Source organism: Rhinoderma darwinii, chromosome 2 (assembly GCF_050947455.1).
Source record: "Rhinoderma darwinii isolate aRhiDar2 chromosome 2, aRhiDar2.hap1, whole genome shotgun sequence".
In the NCBI taxonomy this organism is placed as follows: domain Eukaryota; kingdom Metazoa; phylum Chordata; class Amphibia; order Anura; family Rhinodermatidae; genus Rhinoderma; species Rhinoderma darwinii.
Window position 1 is genome coordinate 234,207,827 of NC_134688.1, and position 24,290 is coordinate 234,232,116.

A 24,290-nucleotide genomic window follows, 5' to 3' on the forward strand; every position below is an offset into this window, starting at 1 on the left:
ACCGGAATGTGTCCCGAGTGACGGCCATGTATTCCGTCCCTCCTCCTCCTCCTCCTCCTCCTCCTCCTCCTCCCACTAAAGTAATTTTCGTGTTCAAGATAGTACCTTTAAGAAATATGTAACGGCCATAGGGGTCATAAAGTATTAATGTGCCAGGCATAAATGCTGCCTTTTTTACGATTTATGTAATTGCTGATGTATTTCTTTGCAACTGCTTTAAATAAAAAGAGTTTATACAAAAAAACTAAAGAAAATAAAGTTTTTAGTAGTGTTCAAAAAAATAAAAGTAAAAGTTTAAAAAACTTTAATAAATTTTAAAAAAACCAAAATAAATAAACAAAATTGATATCACCATGCCCGTAAAAGTCGAAACTATTACAATATAACATTATTTAACCCACACAGTGAACCCCATGAAGAAATTTCAAAACGCCATAATCGCTGTTTTTGGGCCACATTAACTCTAATAAAAGATGTAATTAAAAGTGAACAAAAACTCACATGTACCAAAAATAGTACCAATAAAAACTCGTGACACAAAAATAAGCCCTCGCACCAGTCAAACGAAAGAAAAATAAAAACGTTAGGGCTCTCATAATATTGTGACTCAAAGCACGTAATTTTCTTTGTAAAAATAGTAAAACATTAAAAAAAAATTGATAAATCTGGTATCGCCGTAATCATATTAACCCGCAGAATAAAGTTAAGTTGTAATTTTTTACTGCACGGTGAACGCCGTAATAACGAAAGCCAAAAAAAACTGACGAATCACAGTTTTTCCAACTTTACCACCACAAAGATTCTTTTTCCATCTCCCATTACATTATATAGTGCAATACAATTAAAAATTCTCGTACAAAGAAAAAGCCGTCAATTTACTTGAATTTGAAAGATAATTGTTCTTTGATGGTAGAGAATGATAAACTGCTATGAATCAAGAGATAAAAAGCAAATCTACATCTCATACTATTATTCTGTACAGATTGAGAAGCAACCACTCAGTTTGAGATCTCCCCCTCCACCCTCTCTGTGAAAAAGAAGGAGAACGGTCATCAACAGCAAACAGAACCTACAATGAAGCAGATCTGAGAGCTCACTTCCCGCTCAGGAGAGATCACTACAGCTCTTCCTCGTGGTTGGTGCATTTAGACACTTTAGAGCACATTTCCGCAGTTACACACTATAGAAATGATCCCTGAAAGTACAGTCTTAACCCTTGACTTGCTAGAACGACACTCCGGGGGATAGGACCCTATGTGTAACATTAGAGAGACATCCACACAACCTGAGACATAGAGACTCCTGTAAACATTGAGACCTTGTAAATGGTTAGAGCCGTGACTGCAGTGTTAGACAGCTTTTCCCGGCCGTGTGACGACCGTTCGCAAAACGGGCGTCACACGGCCGCAGTAAAAACAATAGACCCCAAATGGGGTTATTCACACAACCGATTTTTTTGACGGCCCGGTAAATCCAGTGGTCAAAAAACTGGGACATGCCCTATTTTCGGCCATTCTCCTGGCCGTCCGGCTCCCATAGAAGTCTATGGGGCCGGGTAATACACGGCCATCACCGGAATGTGTCCCGAGTGACGGCCATGTATTCCGTCCCTCCTCCTCCTCCTCCTCCTCCCACTAAAGTAATTTTCGTGTTCAAGATAGTACCTTTAAGAAATATGTAACGGCCATAGGGGTCATAAAGTATTAATGTGCCAGGCATAAATGCTGCCTTTTTTACGATTTATGTAATTGCTGATGTATTTCTTTGCAACTGCTTTAAATAAAAAGAGTTTATACAAAAAAACTAAAGAAAATAAAGTTTTTAGTAGTGTTCAAAAAAATAAAAGTAAAAGTTTAAAAAACTTTAATAAATTTTAAAAAAACCAAAATAAATAAACAAAATTGATATCACCACGCCCGTAAAAGTCGAAACTATTACAATATAACATTATTTAACCCACACAGTGAACCCCATAAAGAAATTTCAAAACGCCATAATCGCTGTTTTTGGGCCACATTAACTCTAATAAAAGATGTAATTAAAAGTGAACAAAAACTCACATGTACCAAAAATAGTACCAATAAAAACTCGTGACACAAAAATAAGCCCTCGCACCAGTCAAACGAAAGAAAAATAAAAACGTTAGGGCTCTCATAATATTGTGACTCAAAGCACGTAATTTTCTTTGTAAAAATAGTAAAACATTAAAAAAAAATTGATAAATCTGGTATCGCCGTAATCATATTAACCCGCAGAATAAAGTTAAGTTGTAATTTTTTACTGCACGGTGAACGCCGTAATAACGAAAGCCAAAAAAAACTGACGAATCACAGTTTTTCCAACTTTACCACCACAAAGATTCTTTTTCCATCTCCCATTACATTATATAGTGCAATACAATTAAAAATTCTCGTACAAAGAAAAAGCCGTCAATTTACTTGAATTTGAAAGATAATTGTTCTTTGATGGTAGAGAATGACAAACTGCTATGAATCAAGAGATAAAAAGCAAATCTACATCTCATACTATTATTCTGTACAGATTGAGAAGCAACCACTCAGTTTGAGATCTCCCCCTCCACCCTCTCTGTGAAAAAGAAGGAGAACGGTCATCAACAGCAATCAGAACCTACAATGAAGCAGATCTGAGAGCTCACTTCCCGCTCAGGAGAGATCACTACAGCTCTTCCTCGTTGTTGGTGCATTTAGACACTTTAGAGCACATTTCCGCAGTTACACACTATAGAAATGATCCCTGAAAGTACAGTCTAAACCCTTGACTTGCTAGAACGACACTCCGGGGGATAGGACCCTATGTGTAACATTAGAGAGACATCCACACAACCTGAGACATAGAGACTCCTGTAAACATTGAGACCTTGTAAATGGTTAGAGCCGTGACTGCAGTGTTAGACAGCTTTTCCCGGCCGTGTGACGACCGTTCGCAAAACGGGCGTCACACGGCCGCAGTAAAAACAATAGACCCCAAATGGGGTTATTCACACAACCGATTTTTTTGACGGCCCGGTAAATCCAGTGGTCAAAAAACTGGGACATGCCCTATTTTCGGCCATTCTCCTGGCCGTCCGGCTCCCATAGAAGTCTATGGGGCCGGGTAATACACGGCCATCACCGGAATGTGTCCCGAGTGACGGCCATGTATTCCGTCCCTCCTCCTCCTCCTCCTCCTCCTCCTCCCACTAAAGTAATTTTCGTGTTCAAGATAGTACCTTTAAGAAATATGTAACGGCCATAGGGGTCATAAAGTATTAATGTGCCAGGAATAAATGCTGCCTTTTTTACGATTTATGTAATTGCTGATGTATTTCTTTGCAACTGCTTTAAATAAAAAGAGTTTATACAAAAAAACTAAAGAAAATAAAGTTTTTAGTAGTGTTCAAAAAAATAAAAGTAAAAGTTTAAAAAACTTTAATAAATTTTAAAAAAACCAAAATAAATAAACAAAATTGATATCACCACGCCCGTAAAAGTCGAAACTATTACAATATAACATTATTTAACCCACACAGTGAACCCCATAAAGAAATTTCAAAACGCCATAATCGCTGTTTTTGGGCCACATTAACTCTAATAAAAGATGTAATTAAAAGTGAACAAAAACTCACATGTACCAAAAATAGTACCAATAAAAACTCGTGACACAAAAATAAGCCCTCGCACCAGTCAAACGAAAGAAAAATAAAAACGTTAGGGCTCTCATAATATTGTGACTCAAAGCACGTAATTTTCTTTGTAAAAATAGTAAAACATTAAAAAAAAATTGATAAATCTGGTATCGCCGTAATCATATTAACCCGCAGAATAAAGTTAAGTTGTAATTTTTTACTGCACGGTGAACGCCGTAATAACGAAAGCCAAAAAAAACTGACGAATCACAGTTTTTCCAACTTTACCACCACAAAGATTCTTTTTCCATCTCCCATTACATTATATAGTGCAATACAATTAAAAATTCTCGTACAAAGAAAAAGCCGTCAATTTACTTGAATTTGAAAGATAATTGTTCTTTCATGGTAGAGAATGACAAACTGCTATGAATCAAGAGATAAAAAGCAAATCTACATCTCATACTATTATTCTGTACAGATTGAGAAGCAACCACTCAGTTTGAGATCTCCCCCTCCACCCTCTGTGTGAAAAAGAAGGAGAGCAGTCATCAACAGCAATCAGAACCTACAATGAAGCAGATCTGAGAGCTCACTTCCCGCTCAGGAGAGATCACTACAGCTCTTCCTCGCGGTTGGTGCATTTAGACACTTTAGAGCACATTTCCACAGTTACACACTATAGAAATGATCCCTGAAAGCACAGTCTTAACCCTTGACTTGCTAAAACGACACTCCGGGGGATAGGACCCTATGTGTAACATTAGAGAGACATCCACACAACCTGAGACATAGAGACTCCTGTAAACATTGAGACCTTGTAAATGGTTAGAGCCGTGACTGCAGTGTTAGACAGGGTTTCCCGGCCGTGTGACGACCGTTCACAAAACGGGCGTCACACGGCCGCAGTAAGAACAATAGACCCCAAATGGGGTTATTCACACAACCGATTTTTTTGACGGCCCGGTAAATCCAGTGGTCAAAAAACTGGGACATGCCCTATTTTCGGCCATTCTCCTGGCCGTCCGGCTCCCATAGAAGTCTATGGGGCCGGGTAATACACGGCCATCACCGGAATGTGTCCCGAGTGACGGCCATGTATTCCGTCGCTCCTCCTCCTCCTCCTCCTCCTCCTCCTCCTCCTCCTCCCACTAAAGTAATTTTCGTGTTCAAGATAGTACCTTTAAGAAATATGTAACGGCCATAGGGGTCATAAAGTATTAATGTGCCAGGCATAAATGCTGCCTTTTTTACGATTTATGTAATTGCTGATGTATTTCTTTGCAACTGCTTTAAATAAAAAGAGTTTATACAAAAAAACTAAAGAAAATAAAGTTTTTAGTAGTGTTCAAAAAAATAAAAGTAAAAGTTTAAAAAACTTTAATAAATTTAAAAAAAAACAAAATAAATAAACAAAATTGATATCACCACGCCCGTAAAAGTCGAAACTATTACAATATAACATTATTTAACCCACACAGTGAACCCCATAAAGAAATTTCAAAACGCCATAATCGCTGTTTTTGGGCCACATTAACTCTAATAAAAGATGTAATTAAAAGTGAACAAAAACTCACATGTACCAAAAATAGTACCAATAAAAACTCGTGACACAAAAATAAGCCCTCGCACCAGTCAAACGAAAGAAAAATAAAAACGTTAGGGCTCTCATAATATTGTGACTCAAAGCACGTAATTTTCTTTGTAAAAATAGTAAAACATTAAAAAAAAAATTGATAAATCTGGTATCGCCGTAATCATATTAACCCGCAGAATAAAGTTAAGTTGTCATTTTTTACTGCACGGTGAACGCCGTAATAACGAAAGCCAAAAAAAACTGAAGAATCACAGTTTTTCCAACTTTACCACCACAAAGATTCTTTTTCCATCTCCCATTACATTATATAGTGCAATACAATTAAAAATTCTCGTACAAAGAAAAAGCCGTCAATTTACTTGAATTTGAAAGATAATTGTTCTTTGATGGTAGAGAATGACAAACTGCTATGAATCAAGAGATAAAAAGCAAATCTAAATCTCATACTATTATTCTGTACAGATTGAGAAGCAACCACTCAGTTTGAAATCTCCCTCTCCACCCTCTCTGCGAAAAAGAAGGAGAACAGTCATCAACAGCAATCAGAACCTACAATGAAGCAGATCTGAGAGATCACTACAGCTCTTCCTCGTGGTTGGTGCATTTAGACACTTTAGAGCACATTTCCACAGTTACACACTATAGAAATGATCCCTGAAAGCACAGTCTTAACCCTTGACTTGCTAAAACGACACTCCGGGGGATAGGACCCTATGTGTAACATTAGAGAGACATCCACACAACCTGAGACATAGAGACTCCTGTAAACATTGAGACCTTGTAAATGGTTAGAGCCGTGACTGCAGTGTTAGACAGGGTTTCCCGGCCGTGTGACGACCGTTCACAAAACGGGCGTCACACGGCCGCAGTAAGAACAATAGACCCCAAATGGGGTTATTCACACAACCGATTTTTTTGACGGCCCGGTAAATCCAGTGGTCAAAAAACTGGGACATGCCCTATTTTCGGCCATTCTCCTGGCCGTCCGGCTCCCATAGAAGTCTATGGGGCCGGGTAATACACGGCCATCACCGGAATGTGTCCCGAGTGACGGCCATGTATTCCGTCGCTCCTCCTCCTCCTCCTCCTCCTCCTCCTCCTCCCACTAAAGTAATTTTCGTGTTCAAGATAGTACCTTTAAGAAATATGTAACGGCCATAGGGGTCATAAAGTATTAATGTGCCAGGCATAAATGCTGCCTTTTTTACGATTTATGTAATTGCTGATGTATTTCTTTGCAACTGCTTTAAATAAAAAGAGTTTATACAAAAAAACTAAAGAAAATAAAGTTTTTAGTAGTGTTCAAAAAAATAAAAGTAAAAGTTTAAAAAACTTTAATAAATTTTAAAAAAACCAAAATAAATAAACAAAATTGATATCACCACGCCCGTAAAAGTCGAAACTATTACAATATAACATTATTTAACCCACACAGTGAACCCCATAAAGAAATTTCAAAACGCCATAATCGCTGTTTTTGGGCCACATTAACTCTAATAAAAGATGTAATTAAAAGTGAACAAAAACTCACATGTACCAAAAATAGTACCAATAAAAACTCGTGACACAAAAATAAGCCCTCGCACCAGTCAAACGAAAGAAAAATAAAAACGTTAGGGCTCTCATAATATTGTGACTCAAAGCACGTAATTTTCTTTGTAAAAATAGTAAAACATTAAAAAAAAAATTGATAAATCTGGTATCGCCGTAATCATATTAACCCGCAGAATAAAGTTAAGTTGTCATTTTTTACTGCACGGTGAACGCCGTAAAAACGAAAGCCAAAAAAAACTGAAGAATCACAGTTTTTCCAACTTTACCACCACAAAGATTCTTTTTCCATCTCCCATTACATTATATAGTGCAATACAATTAAAAATTCTCGTACAAAGAAAACGCCGTCAATTTACTTGAATTTGAAAGATAATTGTTCTTTGATGGTAGAGAATGACAAACTGCTATGAATCAAGAGATAAAAAGCAAATCTAAATCTCATACTACTATTCTGTACAGATTGAGAAGCAACCACTCAGTTTGAAATCTCTCTCTCCACCCTCTCTGCGAAAAAGAAGGAGAACGGTCATCAACAGCAATCAGAACCTACAATGAAGCAGATCTGAGAGCTCACTTCCCGCTCAGGAGAGATCACTACAGCTCTTCCTCGTGGTTGGTGCATTTAGACACTTTAGAGCACATTTCCACAGTTACACACTATAGAAATGATCCCTGAAAGCACAGTCTTAACCCTTGACTTGCTAAAACGACACTCCGGGGGATAGGACCCTATGTGTAACATTAGAGAGACATCCACACAACCTGAGACATAGAGACTCCTGTAAACATTGAGACCTTGTAAATGGTTAGAGCCGTGACTGCAGTGTTAGACAGGGTTTCCCGGCCGTGTGACGACCGTTCACAAAACGGGCGTCACACGGCCGCAGTAAGAACAATAGACCCCAAATGGGGTTATTCACACAACCGATTTTTTTGACGGCCCGGTAAATCCAGTGGTCAAAAAACTGGGACATGCCCTATTTTCGGCCATTCTCCTGGCCGTCCGGCTCCCATAGAAGTCTATGGGGCCGGGTAATACACGGCCATCACCGGAATGTGTCCCGAGTGATGGCCATGTATTCCGTCCCTCCTCCTCCTCCTCCTCCTCCTCCTCCTCCCACTAAAGTAATTTTCGTGTTCAAGATAGTACCTTTAAGAAATATGTAACGGCCATAGGGGTCATAAAGTATTAATGTGCCAGGCATAAATGCTGCCTTTTTTACGATTTATGTAATTGCTGATGTATTTCTTTGCAACTGCTTTAAATAAAAAGAGTTTATACAAAAAAACTAAAGAAAATAAAGTTTTTAGTAGTGTTCAAAAAAATAAAAGTAAAAGTTTAAAAAACTTTAATAAATTTTAAAAAAACCAAAATAAATAAACAAAATTGATATCACCACGCCCGTAAAAGTCGAAACTATTACAATATAACATTATTTAACCCACACAGTGAACCCCATAAAGAAATTTCAAAACGCCATAATCGCTGTTTTTGGGCCACATTAACTCTAATAAAAGATGTAATTAAAAGTGAACAAAAACTCACATGTACCAAAAATAGTACCAATAAAAACTCGTGACACAAAAATAAGCCCTCGCACCAGTCAAACGAAAGAAAAATAAAAACGTTAGGGCTCTCATAATATTGTGACTCAAAGCACGTAATTTTCTTTGTAAAAATAGTAAAACATTAAAAAAAAATTGATAAATCTGGTATCGCCGTAATCATATTAACCCGCAGAATAAAGTTAAGTTGTAATTTTTTACTGCACGGTGAACGCCGTAATAACGAAAGCCAAAAAAAACTGACGAATCACAGTTTTTCCAACTTTACCACCACAAAGATTCTTTTTCCATCTCCCATTACATTATATAGTGCAATACAATTACAAATTCTCGTACAAAGAAAAAGCCGTCAATTTACTTGAATTTGAAAGATAATTGTTCTTTGATGGTAGAGAATGACAAACTGCTATGAATCAAGAGATAAAAAGCAAATCTACATCTCATACTATTATTCTGTACAGATTGAGAAGCAACCACTCAGTTTGAGATCTCCCCCTCCACCCTCTCTGTGAAAAAGAAGGAGAACGGTCATCAACAGCAATCAGAACCTACAATGAAGCAGATCTGAGAGCTCACTTCCCGCTCAGGAGAGATCACTACAGCTCTTCCTCGTGGTTGGTGCATTTAGACACTTTAGAGCACATTTCCGCAATTACACACTATAGAAATGATTCCTGAAAGTACAGTCTTAACCCTTGACTTGCTAGAACGACACTCCGGGGGATAGGACCCTATGTGTAACATTAGAGAGACATCCACACAACCTGAGACATAGAGACTCCTGTAAACATTGAGACCTTGTAAATGGTTAGAGCCGTGACTGCAGTGTTAGACAGCTTTTCCCGGCCGTGTGACGACCGTTCGCAAAACGGGCGTCACACGGCCGCAGTAAAAACAATAGACCCCAAATGGGGTTATTCACACAACCGATTTTTTTGACGGCCCGGTAAATCCAGTGGTCAAAAAACTGGGACATGCCCTATTTTCGGCCATTCTCCTGGCCGTCCGGCTCCCATAGAAGTCTATGGGGCCGGGTAATACACGGCCATCACCGGAATGTGTCCCGAGTGACGGCCATGTATTCCGTCCCTCCTCCTCCTCCCACTAAAGTAATTTTCGTGTTCAAGATAGTACCTTTAAGAAATATGTAACGGCCATAGGGGTCATAAAGTATTAATGTGCCAGGCATAAATGCTGCCTTTTTTACGATTTATGTAATTGCTGATGTATTTCTTTGCAACTGCTTTAAATAAAAAGAGTTTATACAAAAAAACTAAAGAAAATAAAGTTTTTAGTAGTGTTCAAAAAAATAAAAGTAAAAGTTTAAAAAACTTTAATAAATTTTAAAAAAACCAAAATAAATAAACAAAATTGATATCACCACGCCCGTAAAAGTCGAAACTATTACAATATAACATTATTTAACCCACACAGTGAACCCCATAAAGAAATTTCAAAACGCCATAATCGCTGTTTTTGGGCCACATTAACTCTAATAAAAGATGTCATTAAAAGTGAACAAAAACTCACATGTACCAAAAATAGTACCAATAAAAACTCGTGACACAAAAATAAGCCCTCGCACCAGTCAAACGAAAGAAAAATAAAAACGTTAGGGCTCTCATAATATTGTGACTCAAAGCACGTAATTTTCTTTGTAAAAATAGTAAAACATTAAAAAAAAATTGATAAATCTGGTATCGCCGTAATCATATTAACCCGCAGAATAAAGTTAAGTTGTAATTTTTTACTGCACGGTGAACGCCGTAATAACGAAAGCCAAAAAAAACTGACGAATCACAGTTTTTCCAACTTTACCACCACAAAGATTCTTTTTCCATCTCCCATTACATTATATAGTGCAATACAATAAAAAATTCTCGTACAAAGAAAAAGCCGTCAATTTACTTGAATTTGAAAGATAATTGTTCTTTGATGGTAGAGAATAACAAACTGCTATGAATCAAGAGATAAAAAGCAAATCTACATCTCATACTATTATTCTGTACAGATTGAGAAGCAACCACTCAGTTTGAGATCTCCCCCTCCACCCTCTCTGTGAAAAAGAATGAGAACGGTCATCAACAGCAATCAGAACCTACAATGAAGCAGATCTGAGAGCTCACTTCCCGCTCAGGAGAGATCACTACAGCTCTTCCTCGTGGTTGGTGCATTTAGACACTTTAGAGCACATTTCCGCAGTTACACACTATAGAAATGATCCCTGAAAGTACAGTCTTAACCCTTGACTTGCTAGAACGACACTCCGGGGGATAGGACCCTATGTGTAACATTAGAGAGACATCCACACAACCTGAGACATAGAGACTCCTGTAAACATTGAGACCTTGTAAATGGTTAGAGCCGTGACTGCAGTGTTAGACAGCTTTTCCCGGCCGTGTGACGACCGTTCGCAAAACGGGCGTCACACGGCCGCAGTAAAAACAATAGACCCCAAATGGGGTTATTCACACAACCGATTTTTTTGACGGCCCGGTAAATCCAGTGGTCAAAAAACTGGGACATGCCCTATTTTCGGCCATTCTCCTGGCCGTCCGGCTCCCATAGAAGTCTATGGGGCCGGGTAATACACGGCCATCACCGGAATGTGTCCCGAGTGACGGCCATGTATTCCGTCCCTCCTCCTCCTCCTCCTCCTCCTCCTCCTCCTCCCACTAAAGTAATTTTCGTGTTCAAGATAGTACCTTTAAGAAATATGTAACGGCCATAGGGGTCATAAAGTATTAATGTGCCAGGCATAAATGCTGCCTTTTTTACGATTTATGTAATTGCTGATGTATTTCTTTGCAACTGCTTTAAATAAAAAGAGTTTATACAAAAAAACTAAAGAAAATAAAGTTTTTAGTAGTGTTCAAAAAAATAAAAGTAAAAGTTTAAAAAACTTTAATAAATTTTAAAAAAACCAAAATAAATAAACAAAATTGATATCACCACGCCCGTAAAAGTCGAAACTATTACAATATAACATTATTTAACCCACACAGTGAACCCCATAAAGAAATTTCAAAACGCCATAATCGCTGTTTTTGGGCCACATTAACTCTAATAAAAGATGTCATTAAAAGTGAACAAAAACTCACATGTACCAAAAATAGTACCAATAAAAACTCGTGACACAAAAATAAGCCCTCGCACCAGTCAAACGAAAGAAAAATAAAAACGTTAGGGCTCTCATAATATTGTGACTCAAAGCACGTAATTTTCTTTGTAAAAATAGTAAAACATTAAAAAAAAATTGATAAATCTGGTATCGCCGTAATCATATTAACCCGCAGAATAAAGTTAAGTTGTAATTTTTTACTGCACGGTGAACGCCGTAATAACGAAAGCCAAAAAAAACTGACGAATCACAGTTTTTCCAACTTTACCACCACAAAGATTCTTTTTCCATCTCCCATTACATTATATAGTGCAATACAATTAAAAATTCTCGTACAAAGAAAAAGCCGTCAATTTACTTGAATTTGAAAGATAATTGTTCTTTGATGGTAGAGAATGACAAACTGCTATGAATCAAGAGATAAAAAGCAAATCTACATCTCATACTATTATTCTGTACAGATTGAGAAGCAACCACTCAGTTTGAGATCTCCCCCTCCACCCTCTCTGTGAAAAAGAAGGAGAACGGTCATCAACAGCAATCAGAACCTACAATGAAGCAGATCTGAGAGCTCACTTCCCACTCAGGAGAGATCACTACAGCTCTTCCTCGTGGTTGGTGCATTTAGACACTTTAGAGCACATTTCCGCAGTTACACACTATAGAAATGATCCCTGAAAGTACAGTCTTAACCCTTGACTTGCTAGAACGACACTCCGGGGGATAGGACCCTATGTGTAACATTAGAGAGACATCCACACAACCTGAGACATAGAGACTCCTGTAAACATTGAGACCTTGTAAATGGTTAGAGCCGTGACTGCAGTGTTAGACAGCTTTTCCCGGCCGTGTGACGACCGTTCGCAAAACGGGCGTCACACGGCCGCAGTAAAAACAATAGACCCCAAATGGGGTTATTCACACAACCGATTTTTTTGACGGCCCGGTAAATCCAGTGGTCAAAAAACTGGGACATGCCCTATTTTCGGCCATTCTCCTGGCCGTCCGGCTCCCATAGAAGTCTATGGGGCCGGGTAATACACGGCCATCACCGGAATGTGTCCCGAGTGACGGCCATGTATTCCGTCCCTCCTCCTCCTCCTCCTCCTCCTCCCACTAAAGTAATTTTCGTGTTCAAGATAGTACCTTTAAGAAATATGTAACGGCCATAGGGGTCATAAAGTATTAATGTGCCAGGCATAAATGCTGCCTTTTTTACGATTTATGTAATTGCTGATGTATTTCTTTGCAACTGCTTTAAATAAAAAGAGTTTATACAAAAAAACTAAAGAAAATAAAGTTTTTAGTAGTGTTCAAAAAAATAAAAGTAAAAGTTTAAAAAACTTTAATAAATGTTAAAAAAACCAAAATAAATAAACAAAATTGATATCACCACGCCCGTAAAAGTCGAAACTATTACAATATAACATTATTTAACCCACACAGTGAACCCCATAAAGAAATTTCAAAACGCCATAATCGCTGTTTTTGGGCCACATTAACTCTAATAAAAGATGTCATTAAAAGTGAACAAAAACTCACATGTACCAAAAATAGTACCAATAAAAACTCGTGACACAAAAATAAGCCCTCGCACCAGTCAAACGAAAGAAAAATAAAAACGTTAGGGCTCTCATAATATTGTGACTCAAAGCACGTAATTTTCTTTGTAAAAATAGTAAAACATTAAAAAAAAATTTATAAATCTGGTATCGCCGTAATCATATTAACCCGCAGAATAAAGTTAAGTTGTAATTTTTTACTGCACGGTGAACGCCGTAATAACGAAAGCCAAAAAAAACTGACGAATCACAGTTTTTCCAACTTTACCACCACAAAGATTCTTTTTCCATCTCCCATTACATTATATAGTGCAATACAATTAAAAATTCTCGTACAAAGAAAAAGCCGTCAATTTACTTGAATTTGAAAGATAATTGTTCTTTGATGGTAGAGAATGACAAACTGCTATGAATCAAGAGATAAAAAGCAAATCTACATCTCATACTATTATTCTGTACAGATTGAGAAGCAACCACTCAGTTTGAGATCTCCCCCTCCACCCTCTCTGTGAAAAAGAAGGAGAACGGTCATCAACAGCAATCAGAACCTACAATGAAGCAGATCTGAGAGCTCACTTCCCGCTCAGGAGAGATCACTACAGCTCTTCCTCGTGGTTGGTGCATTTAGACACTTTAGAGCACATTTCCGCAGTTACACACTATAGAAATGATCCCTGAAAGTACAGTCTTAACCCTTGACTTGCTAGAACGACACTCCGGGGGATAGGACCCTATGTGTAACATTAGAGAGACATCCACACAACCTGAGACATAGGGACTCCTGTAAACATTGAGACCTTGTAAATGGTTAGAGCCGTGACTGCAGTGTTAGACAGCTTTTCCCGGCCGTGTGACGACCGTTCGCAAAACGGGCGTCACACGGCCGCAGTAAAAACAATAGACCCCAAATGGGGTTATTCACACAACAGATTTTTTTGACGGCCCGGTAAATCCAGTGGTCAAAAAACTGGGACATGCCCTATTTTCGGCCATTCTCCTGGCCGTCCGGCTCCCATAGAAGTCTATGGGGCCGGGTAATACACGGCCATCACCGGAATGTGTCCCGAGTGACGGCCATGTATTCCGTCCCTCCTCCTCCTCCTCCTCCTCCCACTAAAGTAATTTTCGTGTTCAAGATAGTACCTTTAAGAAATATGTAACGGCCATAGGGGTCATAAAGTATTAATGTGCCAGGCATAAATGCTGCCTTTTTTACGATTTATGTAATTGCTGATGTATTTCTTTGCAACTGCTTTAAATAAAAAGAGTTTATACAAAAAAACTAAAGAAAATAAAGTTTTTAGTAGTGTTCAAAAAAATAAAAGTAAAAGTTTAAAAAACTTTAATAAATTTTAAAAAAAACAAAATAAATAAACAAAATTGATATCACCACGCCCGTAAAAGTCGAAACTATTACAATATAACATTATTTAACCCACACAGTGAACCCCATAAAGAAATTTCAAAACGCCATAATCGCTGTTTTTGGGCCACATTAACTCTAATAAAAGATGTAATTAAAAGTGAACAAAAACTCACATGTACCAAAAATAGTACCAATAAAAACTCGTGACACAAAAATAAGCCCTCGCACCAGTCAAACGAAAGAAAAATAAAAACGTTAGGGCTCTCATAATATTGTGACTCAAAGCACGTAATTTTCTTTGTAAAAATAGTAAAACATTAAAAAAAAATTGATAAATCTGGTATCGCCGTAATCATATTAACCCGCAGAATAAAGTTAAGTTGTAATTTTTTACTGCACGGTGAACGCCGTAATAACGAAAGCCAAAAAAAACTGACGAATCACAGTTTTTCCAACTTTACCACCACAAAGATTCTTTTTCCATCTCCCATTACATTATATAGTGCAATACAATTAAAAATTCTCGTACAAAGAAAAAGCCGTCAATTTACTTGAATTTGAAAGATAATTGTTCTTTGATGGTAGAGAATGACAAACTGCTATGAATCAAGAGATAAAAAGCAAATCTACATCTCATACTATTATTCTGTACAGATTGAGAAGCAACCACTCAGTTTGAGATCTCCCCCTCCACCCTCTCTGTGAAAAAGAAGGAGAACGGTCATCAACAGCAATCAGAACCTACAATGAAGCAGATCTGAGAGCTCACTTCCCGCTCAGGAGAGATCACTACAGCTCTTCCTCGTGGTTGGTGCATTTAGACACTTTAGAGCACATTTCTGCAGTTACACACTATAGAAATGATCCCTGAAAGTACAGTCTTCACCCTTGACTTGCTAGAACGACACTCCGGGGGATAGGACCCTATGTGTAACATTAGAGAGACATCCACACAACCTGAGACATAGAGACTCCTGTAAACATTGAGACCTTGTAAATGGTTAGAGCCGTGACTGCAGTGTTAGACAGCTTTTCCCGGCCGTGTGACGACCGTTCGCAAAACGGGCGTCACACGGCCGCAGTAAAAACAATAGACCCCAAATGGGGTTATTCACACAACCGATTTTTTTGACGGCCCGGTAAATCCAGTGGTCAAAAAACTGGGACATGCCCTATTTTCGGCCATTCTCCTGGCCGTCCGGCTCCCATAGAAGTCTATGGGGCCGGGTAATACACGGCCATCACCGGAACGTGTCCCGAGTGACGGCCATGTATTCCGTCCCTCCTCCTCCTCCTCCTCCTCCTCCTCCTCCTCCCACTAAAGTAATTTTCGTGTTCAAGATAGTACCTTTAAGAAATATGTAACGGCCATAGGGGTCATAAAGTATTAATGTGCCAGGCATAAATGCTGCCTTTTTTACGATTTATGTAATTGCTGATGTATTTCTTTGCAACTGCTTTAAATAAAAAGAGTTTATACAAAAAAACTAAAGAAAATAAAGTTTTTAGTAGTGTTCAAAAAAATAAAAGTTAAAGTTTAAAAAACTTTAATAAATTTTAAAAAAACCAAAATAAATAAACAAAATTGATATCACCACGCCCGTAAAAGTCGAAACTATTACAATATAACATTATTTAACCCACACAGTGAACCCCATAAAGAAATTTCAAAACGCCATAATCGCTGTTTTTGGGCCACATTAACTCTAATAAAAGATGTAATTAAAAGTGAACAAAAACTCACATGTACCAAAAATAGTACCAATAAAAACTCGTGACACAAAAATAAGCCCTCGCACCAGTCAAACGAAAGAAAAATAAAAACGTTAGGGCTCTCATAATATTGTGACTCAAAGCACGTAATTTTCTTTGTAAAAATAGTAAAACATTAAAAAAAAATTGATAAATCTGGTATCGCCGTAATCATATTAACCCGCAGAATAAAGTTAAGTTGTAATTTTTTACTGCACGGTGAACGCCGTAATAACGAAAGCCAAAAAAAACTGACGAATCACAGTTTTTCCAACTTTACCACCACAAAGATTCTTTTTCCATCTCCCATTACATTATATAGTGCAATACAATTAAAAATTCTCGTACAAAGAAAAAGCCGTCAATTTACTTGAATTTGAAAGATAATTGTTCTTTGATGGTAGAGAATGACAAACTGCTATGAATCAAGAGATAAAAAGCAAATCTACATCTCATACTATTATTCTGTACAGATTGAGAAGCAACCACTCAGTTTGAGATCTCCCCCTCCACCCTCTCTGTGAAAAAGAAGGAGAACGGTCATCAACAGCAATCAGAACCTACAATGAAGCAGATCTGAGAGCTCACTTCCCGCTCAGGAGAGATCACTACAGCTCTTCCTCGTGGTTGGTGCATTTAGACACTTTAGAGCACATTTCCGCAGTTACACACTATAGAAATGATCCCTGAAAGTACAGTCTTAACCCTTGACTTGCTAGAACGACACTCCGGGGGATAGGACCCTATGTGTAACATTAGAGAGACATCCACACAACCTGAGACATAGAGACTCCTGTAAACATTGAGACCTTGTAAATGGTTAGAGCCGTGACTGCAGTGTTAGACAGCTTTTCCCGGCCGTGTGACGACCGTTCGCAAAACGGGCGTCACACGGCCGCAGTAAAAACAATAGACCCCAAATGGGGTTATTCACACAACCGATTTTTTTGACGGCCCGGTAAATCCAGTGGTCAAAAAACTGGGACATGCCCTATTTTCGGCCATTCTCCTGGCCGTCCGGCTCCCATAGAAGTCTATGGGGCCGGGTAATACACGGCCATCACCGGAATGTGTCCCGAGTGACGGCCATGTATTCCGTCCCTCCTCCTCCTCCTCCTCCTCCTCCCACTAAAGTAATTTTCGTGTTCAAGATAGTACCTTTAAGAAATATGTAACGGCCATAGGGGTCATAAAGTATTAATGTGCCAGGCATAAATGCTGCCTTTTTTACGATTTATGTAATTGCTGATGTATTTCTTTGCAACTGCTTTAAATAAAAAGAGTTTATACAAAAAAACTAAAGAAAATAAAGTTTTTAGTAGTGTTCAAAAAAATAAAAGTAAAAGTTTAAAAAACTTTAATAAATGTTAAAAAAACCAAAATAAATAAACAAAATTGATATCACCACGCCCGTAAAAGTCGAAACTATTACAATATAACATTATTTAACCCACACAGTGAACCCCATAAAGAAATTTCAAAACGCCATAATCGCTGTTTTTGGGCCACATTAACTCTAATAAAAGATGTAATTAAAAGTGAACAAAAACTCACATGTACCAAAAATAGTACCAATAAAAACTCGTGACACAAAAATAAGCCCTCGCACCAGTCAAACGAAAGAAAAATAAAAACGTTAGGGCTCTCATAATATTGTGACTCAAAGCACGTAATTTTCTTTGTAAAAATAGTAAAACATTAAAAAAAAATTTATAAATCTGGTATCGCCGTAATCATATTAACCCGCAGAATAAAGTTAAGTTGTAATTTTTTACTGCACGGTGAACGCCGTAATAACGAAAGCCAAAAAAAACTGACGAATCACAGTTTTTCCAACTTTACCACCACAAAGATTCTTTTTCCATCTCCCATTACATTATATAGTGCAATACAATTAAAAATTCTCGTACAAAGAAAAAGCCGTCAATTTACTTGAATTTGAAAGATAATTGTTCTTTGATGGTAGAGAATGACAAACTGCTATGAATCAAGAGATAAAAAGCAAATCTACATCTCATACTATTATTCTGTACAGATTGAGAAGCAACCACTCAGTTTGAGATCTCCCCCTCCACCCTCTCTGTGAAAAAGAAGAAGAACGGTCATCAACAGCAATCAGAACCTACAATGAAGCAGATCTGAGAGCTCACTTCCCGCTCAGGAGAGATCACTACAGCTCTTCCTCGTGGTTGGTGCATTTAGACACTTTAGAGCACATTTCCGCAGTTACACACTATAGAAATGATCCCTGAAAGTACAGTCTTAACCCTTGACTTGCTAGAACGACACTCCGGGGGATAGGACCCTATGTGTAACATTAGAGAGACATCCACACAACCTGAGACATAGAGACTCCTGTAAACATTGAGACCTTGTAAATGGTTAGAGCCGTGACTGCAGTGTTAGACAGCTTTTCCCGGCCGTGTGACGACCGTTCGCAAAACGGGCGTCACACGGCCGCAGTAAAAACAATAGACCCCAAATGGGGTTATTCACACAACCGATTTTTTTGACGGCCCGGTAAATCCAGTGGTCAAAAAACTGGGACATGCCCTATTTTCGGCCATTCTCCTGGCCGTCCGGCTCCCATAGAAGTCTATGGGGCCGGGTAATACACGGCCATCACCGGAATGTGTCCCGAGTGACGGCCATGTATTCCGTCCCTCCTCCTCCTCCTCCTCCTCCTCCTCCCACTAAAGTAATTTTCGTGTTCAAGATAGTACCTTTAAGAAATATGTAACGGCCATAGGGGTCATAAAGTATTAATGTGCCAGGCATAAATGCTGCCTTTTTTACGATTTATGTAATTGCTGATGTATTTCTTTGCAACTGCTTTAAATAAAAAGAGTTTATACAAAAAAACTAAAGAAAATAAAGTTTTTAGTAGTGTTCAAAAAAATAAAAGTAAAAGTTTAAAAAACTTTAATAAATTTTAAAAAAACCAAAATAAATAAACAAAATTGATATCACCACGCCCGTAAAAGTCGAAACTATTACAATATAACATTATTTAACCCACACAGTGAACCCCATAAAGAAATTTCAAAACGCCATAATCGCTGTTTTTGGGCCACATTAACTCTAATAAAAGATGTAATTAAAAGTGAACAAAAACTCACATGTACCAAAAATAGTACCAATAAAAACTCGTGACACAAAAATAAGCCCTCGCACCAGTCAAACGAAAGAAAAATAAAAACGTTAGGGCTCTCATAATATTGTGACTCAAAGCACGTAATTTTCTTTGTAAAAATAGTAAAACATTTAAAAAAAATTGATAAATCTGGTATCGCCGTAATCATATTAACCCGCAGAATAAAGTTAAGTTGTAATTTTTTACTGCACGGTGAACGCCGTAATAACGAAAGCCAAAAAAAACTGACGAATCACAGTTTTTCCAACTTTACCACCACAAAGATTCTTTTTCCATCTCCCATTACATTATATAGTGCAATACAATTAAAAATTCTCGTACAAAGAAAAAGCCGTCAATTTACTTGAATTTGAAAGATAATTGTTCTTTGATGGTAGAGAATGACAAACTGCTATGAATCAAGAGATAAAAAGCAAATCTACATCTCATACTATTATTCTGTACAGATTGAGAAGCAACCACTCAGTTTGAGATCTCCCCCTCCACCCTCTCTGTGAAAAAGAAGAAGAACGGTCATCAACAGCAATCAGAACCTACAATGAAGCAGATCTGAGAGCTCACTTCCCGCTCAGGAGAGATCACTACAGCTCTTTCTCGTGGTTGGTGCATTTAGACACTTTAGAGCACATTTCCGCAGTTACACACTATAGAAATGATCCCTGAAAGTACAGTCTTAACCCTTGACTTGCTAGAACGACACTCCGGGGGATAGGACCCTATGTGTAACATTAGAGAGACATCCACACAACCTGAGACATAGAGACTCCTGTAAACATTGAGACCTTGTAAATGGTTAGAGCCGTGACTGCAGTGTTAGACAGCTTTTCCCGGCCGTGTGACGACCGTTCGCAAAACGGGCGTCACACGGCCGCAGTAAAAACAATAGACCCCAAATGGGGTTATTCACACAACCGATTTTTTTGACGGCCCGGTAAATCCAGTGGTCAAAAAACTGGGACATGCCCTATTTTCGGCCATTCTCCTGGCCGTCCGGCTCCCATAGAAGTCTATGGGGCCGGGTAATACACGGCCATCACCGGAATGTGTCCCGAGTGACGGCCATGTATTCCGTCCCTCCTCCTCCTCCTCCTCCTCCTCCTCCCACTAAAGTAATTTTCGTGTTCAAGATAGTACCTTTAAGAAATATGTAACGGCCATAGGGGTCATAAAGTATTAATGTGCCAGGCATAAATGCTGCCTTTTTTACGATTTATGTAATTGCTGATGTATTTCTTTGCAACTGCTTTAAATAAAAAGAGTTTATACAAAAAAACTAAAGAAAATAAAGTTTTTAGTAGTGTTCAAAAAAATAAAAGTAAAAGTTTAAAAAACTTTAATAAATTTTAAAAAAAACAAAATAAATAAACAAAATTGATATCACCACGCCCGTAAAAGTCGAAACTATTACAATATAACATTATTTAACCCACACAGTGAACCCCATAAAGAAATTTCAAAACGCCATAATCGCTGTTTTTGGGCCACATTAACTCTAATAAAAGATGTAATTAAAAGTGAACAAAAACTCACATGTACCAAAAATAGTACCAATAAAAACTCGTGACACAAAAATAAGCCCTCGCACCAGTCAAACGAAAGAAAAATAAAAACGTTAGGGCTCTCATAATATTGTGACTCAAAGCACGTAATTTTCTTTGTAAAAATAGTAAAACATTAAAAAAAAATGTATAAATCTGGTATCGCCGTAATCATATTAACCCGCAGAATAAAGTTAAGTTGTAATTTTTTACTGCACGGTGAACGCCGTAATAACGAAAGCCAAAAAAAACTGACGAATCACAGTTTTTCCAACTTTACCAGCACAAAGATTCTTTTTCCATCTCCCATTACATTATATAGTGCAATACAATTAAAAATTCTCGTACAAAGAAAAAGCCGTCAATTTACTTGAATTTGAAAGATAATTGTTCTTTGATGGTAGAGAATGACAAACTGCTATGAATCAAGAGATAAAAAGCAAATCTACATCTCATACTATTATTCTGTACAGATTGAGAAGCAACCACTCAGTTTGAGATCTCCCCCTCCACCCTCTCTGTGAAAAAGAAGGAGAACGGTCATCAACAGCAATCAGAACCTACAATGAAGCAGATCTGAGAGCTCACTTCCCGCTCAGGAGAGATCACTACAGCTCTTCCTCGTGGTTGGTGCATTTAGACACTTTAGAGCACATTTCCGCAGTTACACACTATAGAAATGATCCCTGAAAGTACAGTCTTAACCCTTGACTTGCTAGAACGACACTCCGGGGGATAGGACCCTATGTGTAACATTAGAGAGACATCCACACAACCTGAGACATAGAGACTCCTGTAAACATTGAGACCTTGTAAATGGTTAGAGCCGTGACTGCAGTGTTAGACAGCTTTTCCCGGCCGTGTGACGACCGTTCGCAAAACGGGCGTCACACGGCCGCAGTAAAAACAATAGACCCCAAATGGGGTTATTCACACAACCGATTTTTTTGACGGCCCGGTAAATCCAGTGGTCAAAAAACTGGGACATGCCCTATTTTCGGCCATTCTCCTGGCCGTCCGGCTCCCATAGAAGTCTATGGGGCCGGGTAATACACGGCCATCACCGGAATGTGTCCCGAGTGACGGCCATGTATTCCGTCCCTCCTCCTCCTCCTCCTCCTCCTCCTCCCACTAAAGTAATTTTCGTGTTCAAGATAGTACCTTTAAGAAATATGTAACGGCCATAGGGGTCATAAAGTATTAATGTGCCAGGCATAAATGCTGCCTTTTTTACGATTTATGTAATTGCTGATGTATTTCTTTGCAACTGCTTTAAATAAAAAGAGTTTATACAAAAAAACTAAAGAAAATAAAGTTTTTAGTAGTGTTCAAAAAAATAAAAGTAAAAGTTTAAAAAACTTTAATAAATTTTAAAAAAAACAAAATAAATAAACAAAATTGATATCACCACGCCCGTAAAAGTCGAAACTATTACAATATAACATTATTTAACCCACACAGTGAACCCCATAAAGAAATTTCAAAACGCCATAATCGCTGTTTTTGGGCCACATTAACTCTAATAAAAGATGTAATTAAAAGTGAACAAAAACTCACATGTACCAAAAATAGTACCAATAAAAACTCGTGACACAAAAATAAGCCCTCGCACCAGTCAAACGAAAGAAAAATAAAAACGTTAGGGCTCTCATAATATTGTGACTCAAAGCACGTAATTTTCTTTGTAAAAATAGTAAAACATTAAAAAAAATTTGATAAATCTGGTATCGCCGTAATCATATTAACCCGCAGAATAAAGTTAAGTTGTAATTTTTTACTGCACGGTGAACGCCGTAATAACGAAAGCCAAAAAAAACTGACGAATCACAGTTTTTCCAACTTTACCACCACAAAGATTCTTTTTCCATCTCCCATTACATTATATAGTGCAATACAATTAAAAATTCTCGTACAAAGAAAAAGCCGTCAATTTACTTGAATTTGAAAGATAATTGTTCTTTGATGGTAGAGAATGACAAACTGCTATGAATCAAGAGATAAAAAGCAAATCTAAATCTCATACTATTATTCTGTACAGATTGAGAAGCAACCACTCAGTTTGAGATCTCCCCCTCCACCCTCTCTGTGAAAAAGAAGGAGAACAGTCATCAACAGCAATCAGAACCTACAATGAAGCAGATCTGAGAGCTCACTTCCCGCTCAGGAGAGATCACTACAGCTCTTCCTCATGGTTGGTGCATTTAGACACTTTAGAGCACATTTCCGCAGCTACACACTATAGAAATGATCCCTGAAAGTACAGTCTTAACCCTTGACTTGCTAGAACGACACTCCGGGGGATAGGACCCTATGTGTAACATTAGAGAGACATCCACACAACCTGAGACATAGAGACTCCTGTAAACATTGAGACCTTGTAAATGGTTAGAGCCGTGACTGCAGTGTTAGACAGCTTTTCCCGGCCGTGTGACGACCGTTCGCAAAACGGGCGTCACACGGCCGCAGTAAAAACAATAGACCCCAAATGGGGTTATTCACACAACCGATTTTTTTGACGGCCCGGTAAATCCAGTGGTCAAAAAACTGGGACATGCCCTATTTTCGGCCATTCTCCTGGCCGTCCGGCTCCCATAGAAGTCTATGGGGCCGGGTAATACACGGCCATCACCGGAATGTGTCCCGAGTGACGGCCATGTATTCCGTCCCTCCTCCTCCTCCTCCCACTAAAGTAATTTTCGTGTTCAAGATAGTACCTTTAAGAAATATGTAACGGCCATAGGGGTCATAAAGTATTAATGTGCCAGGCATAAATGCTGCCTTTTTTACGATTTATGTAATTGCTGATGTATTTCTTTGCAACTGCTTTAAATAAAAAGAGTTTATACAAAAAAACTAAAGAAAATAAAGTTTTTAGTAGTGTTCAAAAAAATAAAAGTAAAAGTTTAAAAAACTTTAATAAATTTAAAAAAAAACAAAATAAATAAACAAAATTGATATCACCACGCCCGTAAAAGTCGAAACTATTACAATATAACATTATTTAACCCACACAGTGAACCCCATAAAGAAATTTCAAAACGCCATAATCGCTGTTTTTGGGCCACATTAACTCTAATAAAAGATGTAATTAAAAGTGAACAAAAACTCACATGTACCAAAAATAGTACCAATAAAAACTCGTGACACAAAAGTAAGCCCTCGCACCAGTCAAACGAAAGAAAAATAAAAACGTTAGGGCTCTCATAATATTGTGACTCAAAGCACGTAATTTTCTTTGTAAAAATAGTAAAACATTAAAAAAAAATTGATAAATCTGGTATCGCCGTAATCATATTAACCCGCAGAATAAAGTTAAGTTGTAATTTTTTACTGCACGGTGAACGCCGTAATAACGAAAGCCAAAAAAAACTGACGAATCACAGTTTTTCCAACTTTACCACCACAAAGATTCTTTTTCCATCTCCCATTACACTATATAGTGCAATACAATTAAA

General features: G+C 38.0%; 1 protein-coding gene, 14 non-coding genes and 1 pseudogene across 20 annotated transcripts in view; all 16 read right to left on the reverse strand.

Annotated features, from left to right (window-relative positions):
• TEX14 (testis expressed 14, intercellular bridge forming factor) overlaps positions 1 to 24,290 on the reverse strand; it is a 532,366-nt gene that overhangs the window by 193,208 nt on the left and 314,868 nt on the right. The gene's annotated exons all lie outside the window — the stretch shown is intronic.
• LOC142747598 (small nucleolar RNA U3) lies at positions 994 to 1,211 on the reverse strand. The gene has a single exon (XR_012881875.1). It is a non-coding gene; the product is annotated as a small nucleolar RNA U3 (small nucleolar RNA).
• LOC142747741 (small nucleolar RNA U3) lies at positions 2,553 to 2,770 on the reverse strand. The gene has a single exon (XR_012881998.1). It is a non-coding gene; the product is annotated as a small nucleolar RNA U3 (small nucleolar RNA).
• On the reverse strand, positions 4,118 to 4,335 carry LOC142747762 (small nucleolar RNA U3). The gene has a single exon (XR_012882017.1). It is a non-coding gene; the product is annotated as a small nucleolar RNA U3 (small nucleolar RNA).
• Positions 5,696 to 5,892, reverse strand: LOC142747787 (small nucleolar RNA U3; annotated as a pseudogene).
• Positions 7,247 to 7,464, reverse strand: LOC142747766 (small nucleolar RNA U3). Its single transcript, XR_012882021.1, has one exon. It is a non-coding gene; the product is annotated as a small nucleolar RNA U3 (small nucleolar RNA).
• LOC142747696 (small nucleolar RNA U3) lies at positions 8,815 to 9,032 on the reverse strand. The gene has a single exon (XR_012881960.1). It is a non-coding gene; the product is annotated as a small nucleolar RNA U3 (small nucleolar RNA).
• On the reverse strand, positions 10,365 to 10,582 carry LOC142747705 (small nucleolar RNA U3). The gene has a single exon (XR_012881967.1). It is a non-coding gene; the product is annotated as a small nucleolar RNA U3 (small nucleolar RNA).
• On the reverse strand, positions 11,936 to 12,153 carry LOC142747716 (small nucleolar RNA U3). The gene has a single exon (XR_012881977.1). It is a non-coding gene; the product is annotated as a small nucleolar RNA U3 (small nucleolar RNA).
• LOC142747620 (small nucleolar RNA U3) lies at positions 13,498 to 13,715 on the reverse strand. Its single transcript, XR_012881893.1, has one exon. It is a non-coding gene; the product is annotated as a small nucleolar RNA U3 (small nucleolar RNA).
• LOC142747594 (small nucleolar RNA U3) lies at positions 15,057 to 15,274 on the reverse strand. Its single transcript, XR_012881871.1, has one exon. It is a non-coding gene; the product is annotated as a small nucleolar RNA U3 (small nucleolar RNA).
• On the reverse strand, positions 16,628 to 16,845 carry LOC142747621 (small nucleolar RNA U3). The gene has a single exon (XR_012881894.1). It is a non-coding gene; the product is annotated as a small nucleolar RNA U3 (small nucleolar RNA).
• On the reverse strand, positions 18,190 to 18,407 carry LOC142747689 (small nucleolar RNA U3). The gene has a single exon (XR_012881954.1). It is a non-coding gene; the product is annotated as a small nucleolar RNA U3 (small nucleolar RNA).
• Positions 19,755 to 19,972, reverse strand: LOC142747739 (small nucleolar RNA U3). The gene has a single exon (XR_012881996.1). It is a non-coding gene; the product is annotated as a small nucleolar RNA U3 (small nucleolar RNA).
• LOC142747622 (small nucleolar RNA U3) lies at positions 21,320 to 21,537 on the reverse strand. Its single transcript, XR_012881895.1, has one exon. It is a non-coding gene; the product is annotated as a small nucleolar RNA U3 (small nucleolar RNA).
• LOC142747753 (small nucleolar RNA U3) lies at positions 22,885 to 23,102 on the reverse strand. The gene has a single exon (XR_012882009.1). It is a non-coding gene; the product is annotated as a small nucleolar RNA U3 (small nucleolar RNA).